Source organism: Bufo gargarizans, chromosome 10 (genome assembly GCF_014858855.1).
Source record: "Bufo gargarizans isolate SCDJY-AF-19 chromosome 10, ASM1485885v1, whole genome shotgun sequence".
Classification (NCBI taxonomy): domain Eukaryota; kingdom Metazoa; phylum Chordata; class Amphibia; order Anura; family Bufonidae; genus Bufo; species Bufo gargarizans.
Genome location: NC_058089.1, coordinates 77,177,715 through 77,200,677, shown reverse-complemented (window position 1 = coordinate 77,200,677; position 22,963 = coordinate 77,177,715).

Here is a 22,963-nt window from a genome sequence, read left to right as displayed (position 1 = left end):
GGGAGGGGTGTAGTGTAGTGTGGTGTTTGGTGCTACTTTACACAGCTACCTGTGTCCTCTGGTGGTCGATCCTAACAAAAGGGACCACCAGAGGACCAGGTAGCAGGTATATTAGACGCTGTTATCAAAACAGCGTCTAATATACCTGGTAGGGGTTAAAAAAATCACATCTCCAGCCTGCCAGCGAGCGATCGCCGCTGGCAGGCTGGAGATCCACTCGCTTACCTTCCGTTCCTGTGAGCGCGCGCGCCTGTGTGCGCGCGTTCACAGGAAATCTCGGCTATCGCGAGATGACGCGCCGATGCGTCCAGGAGGAGTAAATCAACCACCTCCCGGACGCATCGGTGCGTACAGCGGTCGGGAGGTGGTTAAGAATATTCGTAATATTCTAAAAGACGAAGTATGAGCTATACAACGAAATTTCGTAAAATACACATATTAGCCTAGCCATAAGGACATTGCCTTATACTATTAAAAGGAAAATCGCAACACGCGATTAATTAAATCGCATATTATTCGCGATAATTGAAATAATTACGAATATTCGATTTTGACGAATATATCGCGAATTGAATATCGCGAAATCGAATATGGCACCTCCCGCTCATCACTAGAAGTTAATAAAGAAGTTATTTCAAGCATTTGGTGTGGTCTTTAAACCTACTGTTTCCATAGAACGGTGCTAGAGGAATTACAGAGTAATAGACAGTCTGATTAGACTAAAAGTCAGAGATATCAAAATTCTTCTAATGCCGCAGCGCAAAAGGCACTTCATAGTGCTGCGCCTGCCACATATTTTCCCTCCTATGTTCGGTGTGGTGTTACCCTCTCACACCCGACCGTTACAGCCTCTTCGTGCTCCAGGTGAGCTCCCGAAGTCCCATAGCAGTGCATAAGCACTGTTTCTTGCCCCCTGTCAAGCAGGCACACAGGGGCAGTAAGTGAATGGGTATTAGACAAGGTTACCCTGGATGATAGCAGGATAGTAAGCAGGATTATGTGGGAACACTGCAGGGTTGCTTAGTCACACCATTGAAGCTAGGCCACACACCCCCTGCTGGCCTTTCTGAATGGTTGCCTGAGCAGGGAGGTCTTTCTTATGTGCCACAAGCAACAGTACCTCTGGAACTTAAGGACTTAAATAGTGGAATGCTAGAGCAATAGTTATCCACAAAGAGTTGGTAACTGGTTCAGCAATGTATGCACTCATTATTCCCACAAGTCTCACATTATATTCCTACTAACTCTGAGGACGGCAAGCATTCCAGGGCATCAGACTGGGTGTCTTTCCTTCAAAAACCTGGCACCTGGAGGTATACCCATATGTATTCTTGCAAAGCTTATACATTTTACTGCCATACCTTGCCCTCTTGCTGGGCAGGTACTGGTAGAATGTTACCCTCCCTTTAAAATGTATAAGGGAATTATCTATGGAAATGTTTTATGAAAACATGAAAAATTTTGCCTCATGAAAAATTGGTGCTAAAGTGGTCAAATAATGGTCTAATTTGAAATAGACAAATCAAATTTGGGGTCATTTTGGTCCCAATAACTGCATTGGTCAGGGCACGGATGATGTTACGGGGCACATGCTATTGTAAGGCGGAGATGGCACAACAGGAAAAATAGTGGCGGCTGGGGACTGAGTAACGAAGGATGGCCACCTGCATCAGGCTACAGAAAGCCTCGGTGTCCACAAGCCTAAATGGCAACATTTTCAGGGCCAGCAATTTGGAAAGGTGTGCATTTAGTGCTATTGCCTGTGGGTGGGTGGCTGGGTATTTGCACTTTCGTTTAAAGGCCTGGGGTATGGACATCTGTACGCTGCCCTGGAACACAGAAGTGGATGTGGTAGATGATGGTGCTTGCGAAGGTTTAAGTGCAGGTCAGGAGGCATCCAGGCCTGCGTCTTGGACAGGGAATTGGCCAGCATATAACACAGGGGAAGAGTAGGCAGTGGTGTGACCTGCATGCACTGATTGTGGACCCAGGCATTCGGCCCAGCTATTAGGGTTCTTTGATGCCATGTGGCGGATCATGCTGGTGGTGGTGAGGTTGCTAGTGTTCACGTCTCTGCTCATTTTGGTATGGCACAGGTTGCAAACTACAAATCTTTTATCGTCCGTACTTTCCTAAAAAAAGCGCCAGACTGCGGAACACCTACCCTTTGGCAAGGGAGATTGCTGCAAGGGGGTGCTCCAGGGAACAGTTGCAGGCCTGTTTTATGTGGCCCGCCTTCTTCCTTTTGCCACACCACTGCCTTTTCCAGCCTGCTGCGGTGCTGCGGATTCCTTCCCCTTTGTACTGCTGTCCTCGCTCGGCTTGCCACCTTCCCAGGTTGGGTCAGTAATTTCATCGTCCACCACCTCCTCTTCCGCTTCCTCACTCTGGTCATCCTCCTGACTTGTTGACCTAACAAGAACCTCACTTATTGACAACTGTGTCTCATCCTCATCATGAACCTCTTGAGACACTAATTGCAGTAGACTTATTGGCAACTGTGTCTCATCATCATCATCCACCTCGTGAAACACTAAATGCTGTTCCCCACTGTAATCTTTTTCTGACTGTGGATGCTCAAGAGTTTAGGAATCAGTGCACAAGATTTCCTCATGTCACGCTTCAAGCGGACTTGGCGAGGGGGCCAAATCAAAGAATGGTGATGAAAAGAGCTCCTCTGAATATTAGAGTGTGGGATTACTTGTTTGCCAAGACTCTCCATGGTGGGAGGAAGGAGGATCAGGGAGAGAATTCTGTTGACCAGACTCTTGACTACTGAGACTGGACTTTGTGAAAGACAGGGTGGTGCTTAACCGACTGGAAGTATTATCTGCTGCAATCCAACCGACCACCTGGTCGCACTGGTGTGACTTTGAGAGTGGTGCCCTGCGCCGCCCTGCGCCGCCCTGCGCCGCCCTGCAAACTGGGACATGAAGCTAGGTATCATGGATGAGTGTGTTTCTTGTGCTCTGACACACTGAATGTCACTGATATTTTGGATGTGCTAACGTTATACTGGAGATGTAGCGCAGGTAATGTCGCTGTCATCAGTGGCCAAACAATTGTGCTGAATTTCACAGCGCAAATGTAACACAACAGATGCAGTAGAGGTTGTGTCACTATCACCAGCGGCCAAACAATTGCATGCAATTTAGCGCAGGTCTCTAACACCTTTCACCAGTAAAATCTGCCTAACAAACCAACCAATTCCTGTCCCTACACTATGTGTCGCTTATGCTGCAGCTCTCCCTGACTAAGACTGAGCTGAACCACGTGTCATTGGGTGCTATGTAGCACCCAATGACGCTTTCCGGACAGCCAATCACTGTAATGCTAGTAGCCAACATAGCTATGGCATTACAGTGAGTGCCAGTAGCTCCGTGCACGTTTATTGGCTGTGTAGCAGTCAACAAACGTGTAGGGAGGAGACTCGAGCATCGCGCTCGAGCAGACGCTATGTGCCGAGCATCACGATGCTGGAGTAACAAAGTGTTCAGCCGAGCATGCTCGCCCAACAGTAGTGCTCACCTATAATATACTGTATTTGGTTCACAGCCCACTGGGTAAATGTAGTTCTGGACAAGGCAGGTCAGCAACTTGGCCAGGTGATGGAAATGCAGCCTCCATGTTGTAATTCTGGGATTTCTGCGCCAATGTCCTCCTCTGCCTCCTCATCTTCCACCTTATTCTCACAATCCCCTCTAGGCACAGTTCACAGTGGTTCTCCAGCATATCATCTATGAAAAGCTAGGCATTGTCATGCAGTTCTGTACCTGGTCAGCCCTGGTGAATGGAGCCACACTGGGGAGGAACTGCCCTGTGTCATCAATAAAGAAATCAAATCACTGGCTGTCTGTTCGCCAAATGGAGATAGGAATCATGGTTGCTGATAATGGCAATAACAATTTGTCTGTTCTGTGTCAGGGAGGGTGTAATCTCATTGTTACCCAGTTCCTCAAGTCTTCCACTGAACCGCAAGAGCTGTTAAAAATGTCCAGGAATCTGTGCATGCACTTCAGCCACTCTTACAACTGCAAAACGTGCTCTCCTTGAGCTGCAAATTAAAATGCTCTTTTCAAACACTCCATATATTTGACTGCTTGTACGTGCAGAGGAAGGCAGGTCTACTACCCAGTGTAACTTTCATGGTAGCCAATGGCAGCTCATACGCAACACATGCCGTTTCCTCAGGCTCTTTGAGTAGGCCACTTTATTTGTCAGTCAGCAGAACTATGGGATGAATGATATAATTTCACTTCCCATCCTGGAGGGGATGCGGAGAAATCTGAGTGGCGAGGGGACAGAAGACGTGGCACCTACATTTCATGGCCACCTGAGGAAGATGAACTGGCAGAGAAGGAGAACATAAAACGGCTAGGAATTTTATACACAACAAATGTGGTTTATCTGCCTAACTGATAGAAGAGGAGCAAGAGGAACAAGAGAAGCATGAGGAGCTGGAGGGCAATGATGAAGATGAAGCAGATGACCCAGACAGACTGTGGCAGTATGCAGTGTAGATGGAGGCAGGGATGCACTCCAAGTCCCTTGCGCAAATGGCCAGATGCATTCTATCATATTTGACAGCTGCACTGTCAGTATTTGGCAGAGGGATGACTACTGGCTATCCACATTGTTAGACCTCGCTGCAGGTAAAAAATTTGGGAATTTTTTTAGACCGTCTGGGATGTAAAAATGGACTACTGTAGAGACAAGCTGTGTAGTCAGTTGGTCACTGCCTGCGAGTGCCATCGCCTATCCTCAGAAACGTCTGACCAGGGGGGCAAAACCCCTGCACTCACGCTCCACTGCTATGATTGGGGGAGAAGCTGCACCCTGTCACCCATGATCCAAGATTCCCTGAACTAACGGGCATGTAAACTTGAACTGTGGCCACAACTGGCTGAGTTTTCCATTGGCATGCTTTCCTGCCCAGCCAGTAGTGTGGCATCACAGCAGGTGTTCAGTGCGGCGGGGGGGCATAGTTACCCCAAAGGGAACTCGCCTTTCCTCCCAAAATGTTGAGAGACTAACCTTCATAAAGATGAATCAGGCGTGGATCAACAAGGATTTCCAGATGCCGGTGCTTGATTCAACAGAATAGATCATTCTGCCACTAATGATCATACTGTAGTTTGCTGCCACACCCAAATATTCTGGAAAATGGGCCATTACTTCTGACCACGTCCTGCTGCCACCATTCTCATGCTGTCACCCGTCTGCAGCCTCTTCTGCCATTCCTACAATGGGGCTCCTTGACCTACTGATACTGTATGTACTGTACATGTTACATTTTTAAAAGGATGTGCATGCCTCTGGTCCTTGCTATCACACTGCTGTTTTTGGGTTCTGCTACTACTGTGATCTGCCACCATCTTGTGCTGTATGTCACTGCTGCTGCTGCCCTCCCTCCCCACTCTGTCATGGGACTACTGTTGCCTATGTTACTGCCACTGCTGTTGGCCCCCATCCCCACTCTGTTGTGGGGCCACTATTATCCCTGTTACTTCCACTGCTTTTGGCCCACATCCCCACTCTGTTATGGGGCCACTATTGTCCTTGTTACTACCACTGCTGTTGGCCCACATCCCTACTCTGTTATGGGGCCACTATTGTCCCTGTTACTTCCACTGCTTTTGGCCCACATCCCCACTCTGTTATGGGGCCACTATTGTCCATGTTACTACCACTGCTGTTGGCCCACATCCCTACTCTGTTATGGGGCCACTATTGTCCATGTTACTACCACTGCTGTTGGCCCACATCCCTACTCTGTTATGGGGCCACTATTGTCCCTGTTACTTCCACTGCTGTTGGACTCCATCCCCACTCTTTATGGGGCCACTATTGTCCCTGATACTGTCACTGCTTTTGGCCCGCATCCTCACTCTGTTGTGGGGCCACTTTTGTCCCTATTACTGCCACTGCTGTTGGCCTGCATCCCCACTGTTTTATGGGGCCACTATGGAGTAGATAAGGATCATCCCTCGGCGCAAGGAACCAACCAGAGTGTATATAATGGCAGAAGGAAATCTTCAGACTTTTACTGCAGAACTATAATGCTTTTCAGGGATATACTTCTCCTTCCTCACATAAAAGACTGCTTAACATCAATAAGGAATGCAGGTACATATACCCCAAAAAAGGGTGCCAAAATCAAGGGATCAAAGAGAAAGGGGCGATCTGAAGAGCCCAAAAAAACTCCCCTAAACCAGATCCACATATAGAAATAAAAGAACTATTACTGGGGTAACGGGAGTGGGGGGGGACATAGTCAGAATTGTATACAAACAGGTGTAATTTGATTTAAAAAATATGCGGTCATGCGAAGCAGCGAGCTCCATGACAACAGGACGCCCAAGAGCCGGTGGTGCGATCCGCCCAGCGCTCATAGGAATTGGATGCTGGGGAGCTACAGATAGGGCAGAGGGAATGATAAAGCAGAGGGAATGATAAACCGCTGTAAATTCACTATTGGAAATAGAATCATATTAGTAAAGATGATAATAGCTGACAGACAAAATAAAATTATTACTATACAAAATGCCTACAAAAATGATGAATGACTAAATATGATGTATAATAAAAAAGCTGAAAATAAAATGCATATATAAAATGCAAATTGTGTAATAAGCAGTTTGATAAAAAATTATTAATAGATACCGTTGTCAATTGGTAAATGCATAAATGATGCTTCATTAAAAGACCCATATAAGGGGAGGAGGGGGGTGGAAATGAGCACACCTTCGGTTAAATACCTCATATGACTTGGTTATGATATATACCATAAAACATATATAAGCAAAATTAAATATATAATATATATATACCTGGGCCAGAATGATTACAAATTTATTTCAAATCACTGCTGGCTCTTAGGCGTCCTGTTGTCATGGAGCTCATATGACCGCACACAGCCAGCAGATGCTCCGGTATCAGCTGGGGCTTATCAGAGGATTTAGCATTCATATTATTTATCAAATTTCACCTGTTTGTATACATTATAACTATTTTCTAGTACAGTTTTGACTATGTGCCGCCCCCCCCCTCCCCCGTAATATTTATTTTATTTCTATATGTGGATCTCGTTTAGGGGAGTATTTGGGGGCTCTTGGGACCACCCCTTTCCTTTTGAACCCTGGATTTTGGCGCCCTTTTTTGTGTATATGTACCTGCATGGTGTATTATTGATGTTAAGCAGTCTTTTATCTGAGGAAGGGGAAGTATATCCCCAAAACGCATTATAGTTCTGCAATAAAAGTCTGAAGATTTCCTTCTGCCATTGTATGTACTCTGGTTGGTTACTTGCACCAAGAGATGGATCCTTATTTACTCTGTTTAATTCTTCCATGGGAGTTCAGGCACGCTCATTGAGAAGATTGACATTCATGGCTGCATACCGACCTCTCTGGGGAATAGCACTATTTCCGATAAGTCTACATAGTGTTGTGCCTATTGTTAGCACAACCTGTTAAGGTGAGCCTCCATTTGGAGTGTATTTTTCAATTCTTATACATTTTTTACCCTATGGTGCCCCTTTCTTTGTTTACCTAGTAAGCAACGCCTGAGATATTGATGGGGCACTATGGTCCCTGTTACTGCCACTGCAATTGGCCCTCATTCCCACTCTGTTATGGGGCCACTATTGTTCCTGTTTGTAACTGTTGACATCACCATTTATTTTTCAGTTCTTATCCGTTAGAAAAAAATAAAAAGTATCCTGTATTTTGAGCATCCGTAAGGCCTCTTTCACATGGCCAGTATTTGGTCAGCATTTGATCAGTGTTTGTAAAGAAAAGCAGAAGTAGGTCCAAAACACAGACGAGATGCAAATATTTCTATCACATTTTATCCCTGTTTTGGACCCACTCCTGGTTTTGGCTTACAATTACTGATCAAATACTGACTTTCTGAAAGAGGCTTTATATATGTTTAAAATACAGGCTTCGTTTTTTTGTTTTCTGTTCTTCTGTTGGATCAGAAGAATGGAAAAATAAGCAGTGATTTAAACACAGTCTTAATGCCACGGCTTCAGCCTCCCCCTTCCCACTCTGTCATGGGGCTACTACTGTCACTGTCAGTGCTGCTGCCAGCCTCCTCACTCTGTCACGAGGCCACTATTGTCACTGCTACTGCCACTCTCCCCACTCTGTTATGGGGCCACTACTTGAATCTTGGGGTACTGCACGGTCAAGTCCACAGCAATAAATTAGATCTGATGCTAACATTGACCTGTAATACTGACAGACAGTAAATCTACAGCTAATAGAAGGGATTAAAAAGCATGTGTAATAGACTGCTACAACAAGCATGAAAAGAACATTGTTTTTCTCCAATACTTTATTGATGCTACCTCTAGCATTTAGACACAGCTCCTTCAGGGGCGTGCACTGGATTTCTGCTTTACTGAAGGGTGCTGTGTACTTTTCGTTTGATTAGCGATGAATCTTGGTGCACTGCAAAGTGATGTAGACAGAGATAAATTACGCCTGTAATACTGATGGCACAGTACCTACAGAACGGATTACCATATTTTTCTCCCCATTATGGAAGTGCTCATTAGTACTGGAGGACCGGGAAAACAGTGCTCAGTACTCTTTACTGACCGCTACCTGGTTCTCTGCTGTAAGCTGCTCTGTGGCTGCGCACAGAGTGAAGGCGATCTGTGACCTCAAGCTATGTGCGTCGGGTCACAGCACAGCCAACGGCAGGAAGAAGAAGAGAGAAAACTGGGATTGAGTTGCGGCAGTGTCCGGAGCAGGAGAGGTAAGTAATTTTTTTTTATTTTAAGTGACCTGAGGCTAGGGTCTAATATGAGGCTGATAGCTGGTGATATGAGACTGAGGGCTGGGGATATGAGGCTTGGGCCGGTGATATGAGGCTGGGGGCTGATATATGGCTGGGGGCTGATATATGGCTGGGGGCTTATATGGGGGTTGGGGCTGAAATCAGGCATGGGGGATGATATGAGGGATAGGGGGCTGATATGAGGTATGGGGGTCTCATCTGTGGTCTGAATGGACATCTTATTTATATTGGAGCTCTTATCTGTGGTCTAATTGGGGGGTCATTCACATTGGGGTCTGAGCTGAGGTCTGATTGTGGGTCTGATCTGAGGTCTTATTAACATTGGGGGTCTGATTAAGGGTCTTATTAACATTGGGGGTCTGATTGGTGCTGTTAGCTGAGGTCTGATTAACAATGGTGATCTTATTGGTGGTCTGATTTGAGGTCTAATGAAAAATATTTTTTCTTATTGTCCTCCTCTAAAACCTAGCTGCATCTTATGGGCCAGTGCATCTTATAGGGTGAAAAATACAGTAACTATGAATGTGGGTGCACTAGAACATAATGCATACGGCGATACACTCTCCCTGAAATCTCCCTGCGTTTTAAGTTCCAAGTAGGGATGAGCGAACTCGAACTGTATAGTTCGGGTTCGTACCGAATTTTGGGGTGTCCGTGACACGGACCCGAACCCGGACATTTTCGTAAAAGTCCGGGTTCGGGTTCGGTGTTCGTCGCTTTCTTCGCGCTTTTGTGACGCTTTCTTGGCGCTTTTTGAAAGGCTGCAAAGCAGCCAATCAACAAGCGTCATACTACTTGCCCCAAGAGGCCATCACAGCCATGCCTACTATTGGCATGGCTGTGATTGGCCAGAGCACCATGTGACCCAGCCTCTATTTAAGCTGGAGTCACATAGCGCCGCCCGTCACTCTGCTCTGATTAGCGTAGGGAGAGGTTGCGGCTGCGACAGTAGGGCGAGATTAGGCAGATTAACTCCTCCAAAGGACTTGATTAACTGATCGATCTGCAGCTGTGGATCATTGAGCTGCTGATCCTCAATTGCTCACTGTTTTTAGGCTGCCCAGACCGTTTGTCAGTCACATTTTTCTGGGGTGATCGGCGGCCATTTTGTGTCTTGTGGTGCGCCAGCACAAGCTGCGACCAAGTGCATTTAACCCTCAATGGTGTGGTTGTTTTTTGGCTAAAGCCTACATCAGGGTGAAGCTGTCACACCAAGTGCATTTAACCAGCAATAGTCTGTTTATTTTTTGGCCATATACTACATCAGGGGCAAGCTGCGCCTGTCACCAAGTGCATTTAACCCTCAATGGTGCGTTTGTTTTTTGGCTAAAGCCTACATCAGGGTGAAGCTGTCACACCAAGTGCATTTAACCAGCAATAGTCTGTTTATTTTTTGGCCATATACTACATCAGGGGCAAGCTGCGCCCGTCACCAAGTGCATTTAACCCTCAGTAGTGTGGTTGGTCAAGCTATCACACCAAGTGCATTTAACCAGCAATAGTCTGTTCATTTTTTGGCCATATACTAAATCAGGGGCAAGCTGCGCCCGTCACCAAGTGCATTTAACCAGCAATAGTCTGTTCATTTTTTGGCCATATACTACATCAGGGGCAAGCTGCGCCCGTCACCAAGTGCATTTAACCCTCAGTAGTGTGGTTGGTCAAGCTGTGACACCAAGTGCATTTAACCAGCAATAGTCTGTTCATTTTTTGGCCATATACTACATCAGGGGCAAGCTGCGCCCATCACCAAGTGCATTTAACCAGCAATAGTGTGGTTATTTTTTGGCCATATCCCAGTCTAATTCTGTCACTAAATCCATACCGGTCACCCAGCGCCTAAATACTAGGCCTCAAATTTATATCCCGCTAAATCTCTCGTTACCGCTGTCCTGTTGTGGCTGGGAAAGTTATTTAGTGTCCGTCAAAGCACATTTTTTGTTCTGGGTTGAAATACAATTCCCAATTTAGCAATTTAAAAATTTAGTGGTTTCTGCTGTATCAGAGCTATTTGAAATCTATCCCTAAAAGGGTATATAATATTCAAGGTGCACATAGGGTCATTCAGAATAACTTCACACACCCGCTACTGTGCATTTCCAAGTCTAATTCTGTCACTAAACCCATACCTGTCACCCAGCGCCTAAATACTAGGCCTCAAAATCATATCCAGCTAAATCTGTCGTTAGTGCTGTAGCTGGGCGAGTTATTTAGTGTCCGTTCAAGCACATTTCTTGTTCTGGGTTGAAATACAATTCCCAATTTAGCAATTTCATAATTTAGTGGTTTCTGCTATATCAAAGCTATTTGAAATCTATCCCTAAAAGGGTAGATCATATTGAAGGTGCACATAGGGACATTCAGAATAACTTCACACACCCGCTACTGTGCATTTCCAAGTCTAATTCTGTCACTAAACCCATACCTGTCACCCAGCGCCTAAATACTAGGCCTCAAATTTATATCCAGCTAAATCTGTCCTTAGTGCTGTAGCTGGGCGAGTTATTTAGTGTCCGTTCAAGCACATTTCTTGTTCTGGGTTGAAATACAATTCCCAATTTAGCAATTTCATAATTTAGTGGTTTCTGCTATATCAGAGCTATTTGAAATCTATCCCTAAAAGGGTAGATCATATTGAAGGTGCACATAGGGACATTCAGAATAACTTCACACACCCGCTACTGTGCATTTCCAAGTCTAATTCTGTCACTAAACCCATACCTGTCACCCAGCGCCTAAATACTAGGCCTCAAATTTATATCCTGCTAAATCTCTCGTTAACGCTGTCCTGTTGTGGCTGGGAAAGTTATTTAGTGTCCGTCAAAGCACATTTTTTGTTCTGGGTTGAAATACAATTCCCAATTTAGCAATTTCATAATTTAGTGGTTTCTGCTATATCAGAGCTATTTGAAATCTATCCCTAAAAGGGTATATAATATTCAAGGTGCACATTGGGTCATTCAGAATAACTTCACACACACCCGCTACTGTGTATTTCCAAGTCTAATTCTGTCACTAAACCCATACCTGTCACCCAGCGCCTAAATACTAGGCCTCAAATTTATATCCAGCTAAATCTGTCCTTAGTGCTGTAGCTGGGCGAGTTATTTAGTGTCCGTTCAAGCACATTTCTTGTTCTGGGTTGAAATACAATTCCCAATTTAGCAATTTCATAATTTAGTGGTTTCTGCTATATCAGAGCTATTTGAAATCTATCCCTAAAAGGGTAGATCATATTGAAGGTGCACATAGGGACATTCAGAATAACTTCACACACCCGCTACTGTGCATTTCCAAGTCTAATTCTGTCACTAAACCCATACCTGTCACCCAGCGCCTAAATACTAGGCCTCAAATTTATATCCAGCTAAATCTGTCCTTAGTGCTGTAGCTGGGCGAGTTATTTAGTGTCCGTTCAAGCACATTTCTTGTTCTGGGTTGAAATACAATTCCCAATTTAGCAATTTCATAATTTAGTGGTTTCTGCTATATCAGAGCTATTTGAAATCTATCCCTAAAAGGGTATATAATATTCAAGGTGCACATTGGGTCATTCAGAATAACTTCACACACACCCGCTACTGTGTATTTCCAAGTCTAATTCTGTCACTAAACCCATACCTGTCACCCAGCGCCTAAATACTAGGCCTCAAATTTATATCCTGCTAAATCTCTCGTTAACGCTGTCCTGTTGTGGCTGGGAAAGTTATTTAGTGTCCGTCAAAGCACATTTTTTGTTCTGGGTTGAAATACAATTCCCAATTTAGCAATTTCATAATTTAGTGGTTTCTGCTATATCAGAGCTATTTGAAATCTATCCCTAAAAGGGTATATAATATTCAAGGTGCACATTGGGTCATTCAGAATAACTTCACACACACACGCTTCTGTGCATTTCCAAGTCTAATTCTGTCACTAAATCCATACCGGTCACCCAGCGCCTAAATACTAGGCCTCAAATTTATATCCCGCTGAATTTGAATACAATACATTGGGCCAAATAATATATTTGTTGTTGTGGTGAACCATAACAATGAGAAAAACATCTAGTAAGGGACGCGGACGTGGACATGGTCGTGGTGGTGTTAGTGGACCCTCTGGTGCTGGGAGAGGACGTGGCCGTTCTGCCACATCCACACGTCCTAGTGTACCAACTACCTCAGGTCCCAGTAGCCGCCAGAATTTACAGCGATATATGGTGGGGCCCAATGCCGTTCTAAGGATGGTAAGGCCTGAGCAGGTACAGGCATTAGTCAATTGGGTGGCCGACAGTGGATCCAGCACGTTCACATTATCTCCCACCCAGTCTTCTGCAGAAAGCGCACAGATGGCGCCTGAAAACCAACCCCATCAGTCTGTCACATCACCCCCATGCATACCAGGGAAACTGTCTCAGCCTCAAGTTATGCAGCAGTCTCTTATGCTGTTTGAAGACTCCGCTGGCAGGGTTTCCCAAGGGCATCCACCTAGCCCTTCCCCAGCGGTGAAAGACATAGAATGCACTGACGCACAACCACTTATGTTTCCTGATGATGAGGACATGGGAATACCACCTCAGCATGTCTCTGATGATGACGAAACACAGGTGCCAACTGCTGCGTCTTTCTGCAGTGTGCAGACTGAACAGGAGGTCAGGGATCAAGACTGGGTGGAAGACGATGCAGGGGACGATGAGGTCCTAGACCCCACATGGAATGAAGGTCGTGCCACTGACTTTCACAGTTCGGAGGAAGAGGCAGTGGTGAGACCGAGCCAACAGCGTAGCAAAAGAGGGAGCAGTGGGCAAAAGCAGAACACCCGCCGCCAAGAGACTCCGCCTGCTACTGACCGCCACCATCTGGGACCGAGCACCCCAAAGGCAGCTTCAAGGAGTTCCCTGGCATGGCACTTCTTCAAACAATGTGCTGACGACAAGACCCGAGTGGTTTGCACGCTGTGCCATCAGAGCCTGAAGCGAGGCATTAACGTTCTGAACCTGAGCACAACCTGCATGACCAGGCACCTGCATGCAAAGCATGAACTGCAGTGGAGTAAACACCTTAAAACCAAGGAAGTCACTCAGGCTCCCCCTGCTACCTCTTCTGCTGCTGCCGCCTCGGCCTATTCTGCTGCTGCCGCCTCGGCCTCTTCCTCCGCCTCTGGAGGAACGTTGGCACCTGCCGCCCAGCAAACAGGGGATGTACCACCAACACCACCACCACCACCTCCGTCACCAAGCGTCTCAACCATGTCACACGCCAGCGTTCAGCTCTCCATCTCACAAACATTTGATAGAAAGCGTAAATTCCCACCTAGCCACCCTCGATCCCTGGCCCTGAATGCCAGCATTTCTAAACTACTGGCCTATGAAATGCTGTCATTTAGGCTGGTGGACACAGACAGCTTCAAACAGCTCATGTCGCTTGCTGTCCCACAGTATGTTGTTCCCAGCCGGCACTACTTCTCCAAGAGAGCCGTGCCTTCCCTGCACAACCAAGTATCCGATAAAATCAAGTGTGCACTGCGCAACGCCATCTGTAGCAAGGTCCACCTAACCACAGATACGTGGACCAGTAAGCACGGCCAGGGACGCTATATCTCCCTAACTGCACACTGGGTAAATGTAGTGGCAGCTGGGCCCCAGGCGGAGAGCTGTTTGGCGCACGTCCTTCCGCCGCCAAGGATCGCAGGGCAACATTCTTTGCCTCCTGTTGCCACCTCCTCCTTCTCGGCTTCCTCCTCCTCTTCTTCCACCTGCTCATCCAGTCAGCCACACACCTTCACCACCAACTTCAGCACAGCCCGGGGTAAACGTCAGCAGGCCATTCTGAAACTCATATGTTTGGGGGACAGGCCCCACACCGCACAGGAGTTGTGGCGGGGTATTGAACAACAGACCGACGAGTGGTTGCTGCCGGTGAGCCTCAAGCCCGGCCTGGTGGTGTGTGATAATGGGCGAAATCTCGTTGCAGCTCTGGGACTAGCCAATTTGACGCACATCCCTTGCTTGGCGCATGTGCTGAATTTGGTGGTGCAGAAGTTCATTCACAACTACCCCGACATGTCAGAGCTGCTGCATAAAGTGCGGGCCGTCTGTTCGCGCTTCCGGCGTTCACATCCTGCTGCTGCTCGCCTGTCTGCGCTACAGCGTAACTTCGGCCTTCCCGCTCACCGCCTCATATGCGACGTGCCCACCAGGTGGAACTCCACCTTGCACATGCTGGACAGACTGTGCGAGCAGCAGCAGGCCATAGTGGAGTTTCAGCTGCAGCACGCACGGGTCAGTCGCACTACAGAACAGCACCACTTCACCACCAATGACTGGGCCTCCATGCGAGACCTGTGTGCCCTGTTGCGCTGTTTCGAGTACTCCACCAACATGGCCAGTGGCGATGACACCGTTATCAGCGTTACAATACCACTTCTATGTCTCCTTGAGAAAACACTTAGGGCGATGATGGAAGAGGAGGTGGCCCAGGAGGAGGAGGAGGAGGAAGAGGGGTCATTTTTAGCACTTTCAGGCCAGTCTCTTCGAAGTGACTCAGAGGGAGGTTTTTGGCAACAGCAGAGGCCAGGTACAAATGTGGCCAGCCAGGGCCCACTACTGGAGGACGAGGAGGACGAGGATGAGGAGGAGGTGGAGGAGGATGAGGGTGAAGCATGGTCACAGCGGGGTGGCACCCAACGCAGCTCGGGTCCATCACTGGTGCGTGGCTGGGGGGAAAGGCAGGACGATGACGATACGCCTCCCACAGAGGACAGCTTGTCCTTACCCCTGGGCAGCCTGGCACACATGAGCCTGCGCAACGACAGCAGAGTTGCCCACATTTTAACCTGTGCGGACTACTGGGTTGCCACCCTGCTGGATCCACGCTACAAAGACAATGTGCCCACCTTACTTCCTGCACTGGAGCGTGATAGGAAGATGCGCGAGTACAAGCGCACGTTGGTAGACGCGCTACTGAGAGCATTCCCAAATGTCACAGGGGAACAAGTGGAAGCCCAAGGCCAAGGCAGAGGAGGAGCAAGAGGTCGCCAAGGCAGCTGTGTCACGGCCAGCTCCTCTGAGGGCAGGGTTAGCATGGCAGAGATGTGGAAAACTTTTGTCAACACGCCACAGCTAACTGCACCACCACCTGATACGCAACGTGTTAGCAGGAGGCAACATTTCACTAACATGGTGGAACAGTACGTGTGCACACCCCTCCACGTACTGACTGATGGTTCGGCCCCATTCAACTTCTGGGTCTCTAAATTGTCCACGTGGCCAGAGCTAGCCTTTTATGCCTTGGAGGTGCTGGCCTGCCCGGCAGCCAGCGTTTTGTCTGAACGTGTATTCAGCACGGCAGGGGGCGTCATTACAGACAAACGCAGCCGCCTGTCTACAGCCAATGTGGACAAGCTGACGTTCATAAAAATGAACCAGGCATGGATCCCACAGGACCTGTCCGTCCCTTGTCCAGATTAGACATTAACTACCTCCCCATAACCATATATTATTGGACTCCAGGGCACTTCCTCATTCAATCCTATTTTTATTTTCATTTTACCATTATATTGCGAGGCTACCCAAAGTTGAATGAACCTCTCCTCTGCCTGTGTGCTAGGCCTAAATATATGCCAATGGACTGTTGCAGTGGTGGCTGACATGAAGCCTGATTCTCTGCTATGACATGCAGACTAATTCTCTGCTGACATGAAGCCAGATTGTCTGTTACGGGACCTCTCTCCTCTGCCTGGGTGCTGGGCCTAAATTTATGACAATGGACTGTTGCAGTGGTGGCTGACGTGAAGCCTGATTCTCTGCTATGACATGCAGACTGATTCTCTGCTGACATGAAGCCAGATTGTCTGTTACGGGACCTCTCTGCTCTGCCTGTGTGCTAGGCCTAAATATATGCCAATGGACTGTTGCAGTGGTGGGTGACGTGAAGCCTCATTCTCGCCTATGACATGCAGACTGATTCTCTGCTGTCATGAAGCCAGATTGTCTGTTACGGGACCTCTCTGCTCTGCCTGTGTGCTAGGCCTAAATATATGCCAATGGACTGTTGCAGTGGTGGGTGACGTGAAGCCTCATTCTCTGCTATGACATGCAGACTGATTCTCTGCTGACATGAAGCCAGATTGTCTGTTACGGGACCTCTCTCCTCTGCCTGTGTGCTAGGCCTAAATATATGCCAATGGACTGTTGCAGTGGTGGCTGACGTGAAGCCTCATTCTCTGCTATGACATGCAGACTAATTCTCTGCTGACATGAAGACAGATTCTCTGTTACGGGACCTCCCTCCTCTGCCTGGGTGCTGGGCCTAAATATATGCCAATGGACTGTTGCAGTGGTGGCTGACGTGAAGCCTCATTCTCTGCTATGACATGCAGACTAATTCTCTGCTGACATGAAGACAGATTCTCTGTTACGGGACCTCCCTCCTCTGCCTGGGTGCTGGGCCTAAATATATGCCAATGGACTGTTGCAGTGGTGGCTGACGTGAAGCCTCATTCTCTGCTATGACATGCAGACTGATTCTCTGCTGACATGAAGACAGATTCTCTGTTACGGGACCTCTCTCCTCTGCCTGTGTGTGTGCTGGGCCTAAATATATGCCAATGGACTGTTGCAGTGGTGGCTGACGTGAAGCCTCATTCTCTGCTATGACATGCAGACTGATTCTCTGCTGACATGAAGCCAGATTCTCTGTTACGGGACCTCTCTCCTCTGCCTGTGTGTGTGCTGGGCCTAAATATATGCCAATGGACTGTTGCAGTGGTGGCTGACGTGAAGCCTCATTCTCTGCTATGACATGCAGACTGATTCTCTGCTGACATGAAGCCAGATTCTCTGTTACGGGACCTCTCTCCTCTGCCTGTGTGTGTGCTGGGCCTAAATATATGCCAATGGACTGTTGCAGTGGTGGCTGACGTGAAGCCTCATTCTCTGCTATGACATGCAGACTAATTCTCTGCTGACATGAAGACAGATTCTCTGTTACGGGACCTCTCTCCTCTGCCTGTGTGTGTGCTGGGCCTAAATATATGCCAATGGACTGTTGCAGTGGTGGCTGACGTGAAGCCTCATTCTCTGCTATGACATGCAGACTGATTCTCTGCTGACATGAAGCCAGATTCTCTGTTACGGGACCTCTCTCCTCTGCCTGTGTGTGTGCTGGGCCTAAATATATGCCAATGGACTGTTGCAGTGGTGGCTGACGTGAAGCCTCATTCTCTGCTATGACATGCAGACTGATTCTCTGCTGACATGAAGCCAGATTCTCTGTTACGGGACCTCTCTCCTCTGCCTGTGTGTGTGCTGGGCCTAAATATATGCCAATGGACTGTTGCAGTGGTGGCTGACGTGAAGCCTCATTCTCTGCTATGACATGCAGACTAATTCTCTGCTGACATGAAGACAGATTCTCTGTTACGGGACCTCCCTCCTCTGCCTGGGTGCTGGGCCTAAATATATGCCAATGGACTGTTGCAGTGGTGGCTGACGTGAAGCCTCATTCTCTGCTATGACATGCAGACTAATTCTCTGCTGACATGAAGACAGATTCTCTGTTACGGGACCTCTCTCCTCTGCCTGGGTGCCGGGGCCTAAATATCTGAGAATGGACTGTTCCAGTGGTGGGTGACGGGAAGCCAGATTCTCTGCTATGGAACCTCTCTCCAATTGATTTTGGTTAATTTTTATTTATTTAATTTTTATTTTAATTCATTTCCCTATCCACATTTGTTTGCAGGGGATTTACCTACATGTTGCTGCCTTTTGCAGCCCTCTAGCTCTTTCCTGGGCTGTTTTACAGCCTTTTTAGTGCCGAAAAGTTCGGGTCCCCATTGACTTCAATGGGGTTCGGGTTCGGGACGAAGTTCGGATCGGGTTCGGATCCCGAACCCGAACATTTCCGGGATGTTCGGCCGAACTTCTCGAACCCGAACATCCAGGTGTTCGCTCAACTCTAGTTCCAAGCCTTCACACTGATAGGCCACCATGTGGGATGAATATGATTATGCAGAGTGGCCTGGGCATACCTGATTTATCGCGATTCGTGACAACTTAATTCGTAATGAGTCAAATTCCTTGCCGAAGTTCGGCAAATTGTCCAAATCATCTTTTTCAAAACGTTGCTATCTCCAGTCATCATCACTGTTGAATTTACTGGCGTCCACTAAGATAAACATTTTGTAACAAAAAAAATGAATAAAGTAGTATTTTCTACATTTAAAAAAATGCACCAAAAAATTGAGCACAGATACTATCAGTAATGTATGATATTGATCAACGCTCAGTGGATATAGGACACATACAAACAGATGTTTTGTATGAGTAAAAAAATTTTTTATAAAAACATATGAACTAATCCTACCTGAAATTTACATATACATAGTGAGATATTTCTTTATTTCTATCCATCTCAAATCGATCTATAATCGATCTGTATATATACATAGCTATATGTATAGCTATAGGAGCAATGAGGGCGCTGCCATTACACCTAGAGGCTCCACTATTGCTCCCTCCCTGTTGCTCCGACAGGCTCATTTGTATATATTAAAATTCCATGCGGGCACATATGAACATGGGACCAACACAGATGCCTTCAGCTGCTAAGCGCACATGTAACAGGTCAGTCAGTGTCATAGGTACAAATTTTATGGTGCTTTCGTATTAATGGCCTATCTTCATAATAGGTCAACACCTGATTGGTGAAGATCCAACTCCCTGCACCTCTGGGATCAACTGTTCTGCAGTAGCTCTGGTATTTCAGGGACCAAGCCAGTCTCTTCCTCAAGTGAATACATGTCAGAAAGGAACTGGTTTGGCCTTAAAATGTGTTTGAGCTTCAACAGTAGAATATATTGTATCTTATATTCAACCGAAAGCTTCACTCCTTGACCACAGCACCAACAAAGGTCTGTATTTTCTTTTCCATTGTCCAGTATTAGGGTATGGCCACATGTTGCAGGTCCTCAGCACATTTTTCTCAATGGAAAATTCACAGCGTATCATGCCAAGCTCAGTAGTGGAAAAAACTGCACCAAATAGTGCAGATTGTGGTGCATACCTACTACAGGTTTTCTGCTAGATTGCACCTTTGCATTGCAAAGAGTAACATTTGCAGCAGAAATCCATAACATAAATCTGCATCACATGTAGTGTTATATTTGCAAAATGTGTCCATTGTGTGATTTGTGAAATTCTTATCTACTTTGCTATTACTCTAAGGCACGGCAGCATGGCAGTCTTGATCGCATGAAGGGTGTTGGGGTCAAGATCACTGTGTAGCCCCAGCCATAAACCTGTAGATCTTCAATAAGCAAATCCCCTGTGTAAGTCATGCGCTGACTTGCAGGAAAGACAAGCACGACCCAGGAAATAAAAAGTGAAATGCGAACAGACTGTAAGACATATGCATGTGAACTTACAAAAGAATATAATGACTGTTAAACATAGGTATTCCATGGATAGAGCTGCTGATAACTCAGATGCCTCCACCGTTTGCTGAAGATATGCTATTAGAGGAACCCACCACAGGAAAAGGCCACTGCAAACACTGCATAGCCCCAAGAATGTAGCTGATTCCTGACAGTTCAGTCTCCCAATAAAAAGTCGGAATAATACCTGTGAAAATTAAGAAAACATAGCCAATTATTAGTCTTCTCCAATTAATTATCCAGTCAACAGTTAGTCTTATATGTGTGAAATAGCCATTTTTGCAGGATATAGACAAGTTTCATTTGATCTTTCCTCCTCAGTACCATTTATACCTGAGGAGATACATATAGGATTAAAATACTGATGACCTATCCTCAGGCACTGTGGTTGTTATGCTATGAGGAGACCGCAGCCTCTTCAACAACTGATTGGTGGGGGTGTTGGTCTCAACCTATCCTGAGGATCAGCCATCTATATTGTACCATCAGAAGGCCCAAAAGGTCATGCTCAACCTCAAGTGTTAAATACAACTGTCACTGACTGCAACTGAATGAAACTAGAGTGATGACTTTGCACACCATCCAACTATTAATGACCATAAACCATCATCAACCTAGTGAGACGACAGCCAGCATTTCCATGACAGACAGTGACTGGTCACAAAGGCACCTGACACTGATCAATCACTAAAAGTGCAGGGGACAATAGTCTACTAGTGTTGAGCGAGCATGCTCGGCCGAACACCAGTTCGGCTTGAGCATCACTATGCCTACAGTGAGGGAATCCCTCTTTGTGAGTCCGCGGCTTAGAAGTTCCTGCTCTAACTCTATATATAGCTATGTCTATATATGGAGTCAGTGCTTGGGGACACCCCAGTGTATTTAAATCTAATTTAGCCTGTATGTCAGAAAAGTTTCTGCCAGGATTTGAACTCAAAACTAAAAATATTCGGAAATAGCTAAAGCAAGAAAGTATAAAAGGGAACTTGAGCGATATGGTAGAAGAATCTGAATCAGAGCTTATGGAAGAATACTGTATGTCAACCTGCGGTCATTTACGACACCTTCCCAGGATATTGGAAGGAACATGGACACATGTACTGCGATCACAAAAGATTTGGTAAAGCTCATGAGAGAACTATCATCTGCAGAAAACTATGATGAAGTTAAAGCAAGAAGTAGAATGAATGAGCTTTTTATGAGAGACTATGCTAGGTCCTTAGGTGGTACCACAATCTCAAGTGTGTCTTCCTTTGCTAGCAGAAGTGTCACCTATATATTAGAGTCCTCAAATACTTCAGCCATAGAAAGGAATTACCTGAACAACTTGCTGTCAAGAGAGCAGAAATTGAAATGGAAGCTGCCATCAAGGTGCAGCACCAATTGATGGCTGACAAGGAAGCTGAAAAGGATGCACAATGCCATCAGATGGAAGCTTAAATAGAGGCACAGCGCCATCAGATGGAATCTGAAATGGAGGCACAGTGCCATCAAATGGAAGCTGAATTGAAAAGTCTGGAAAGGCATAAAGAAGTTCAGATCATAAAAGCCAGACTCAGAGTAAACAAAGAGGATATGAATCAGAGTAGTCATAGGTTCAAATCTGTACTAAGTGAAGAAGCAGACTCCTACTTTCCTACTGAATTTACCCTCTATCTCTACCGGAAAAGATGAAGAAAAGGACTCAGCTAATTCAGAAGTGAGAAAATATAACCGGATGATTCTATTCTCTGTGGTCTTGTCCCAGCAAGACCACAGAGATCAGTCCTAGACTTCCCATTCCAGAACCCACTGTATTTTTCGGAAACGTACTGAAGTTCATAGAGTGGAAGGCAAGTTTTGAAATGATCATTGAGCATCATTGCTTAGGTTCCTATCACCTATGCAGAGCAGGGGTTTATTCACGGTAAAAATTGTAAAATGTCACCCAAGAATGTAATAGACGCTTTTGCACCCTGCTCCCTCTTTTGCTGTGATAGTGCCTCTGTGCGACTAACGCCTCTTCCTCCGAACTAGACAGGTCACTCGCATGACCTTGATTCTATGTGGGGTCTAGTATCTCATCATCGTCCACCTCATCTTCCGCCCACTCTTTACCCCTGCCCTTCTTGTCGGTCTTCAGACTGCAGAAAGCCGCAGCAGTTGGCACCTGTGTTTTGTCGTCATCAGAGACGTGCTCCGGTGGTCTTCCAATGTCCTTATCCTGAAACATAAGTGGTTGGGCATCAGTGCACTTCTAGTGCAGGACTATCTGGATGACCCACAGAAACCTCGCCAGCAGAGTCATCAAAAAGCATAACAGACTGCTGCATGACTTGGGGCTCAGATTGCTTGCCTGATTTGCAAGGGGGTGAGTTAAAAGATAGATGGCCATGAGCTCTAGGTACCAACTCTGATCTTTCAGCAAGGGACTGGGTGGGAGACAATGCAAAGGAACTGTAGGCACTGTCAGCCCCCCAATCTACTATAGTCTGTACTTGTTCTGGCCTCACCATTCGTACTGTCCTAAATGCAGTGTAGACCGCAAATGTACTTTCTAGAGCAAAAGATGAGCATTTGTCACCCAACAATGTAACAGACGAATTAGTGAAATGTATTTTTTTGTCCACTAGATAGAGCAGGAGTATATCACAGCCAAAAAATGGTGAATGTCACCCAACAATGTAATAGACAAATTAGTGAAATATATTTCCCTTTCCACTATGTAGAGCAGGACACTGTCATGGTCTTACCTTCTTACTGT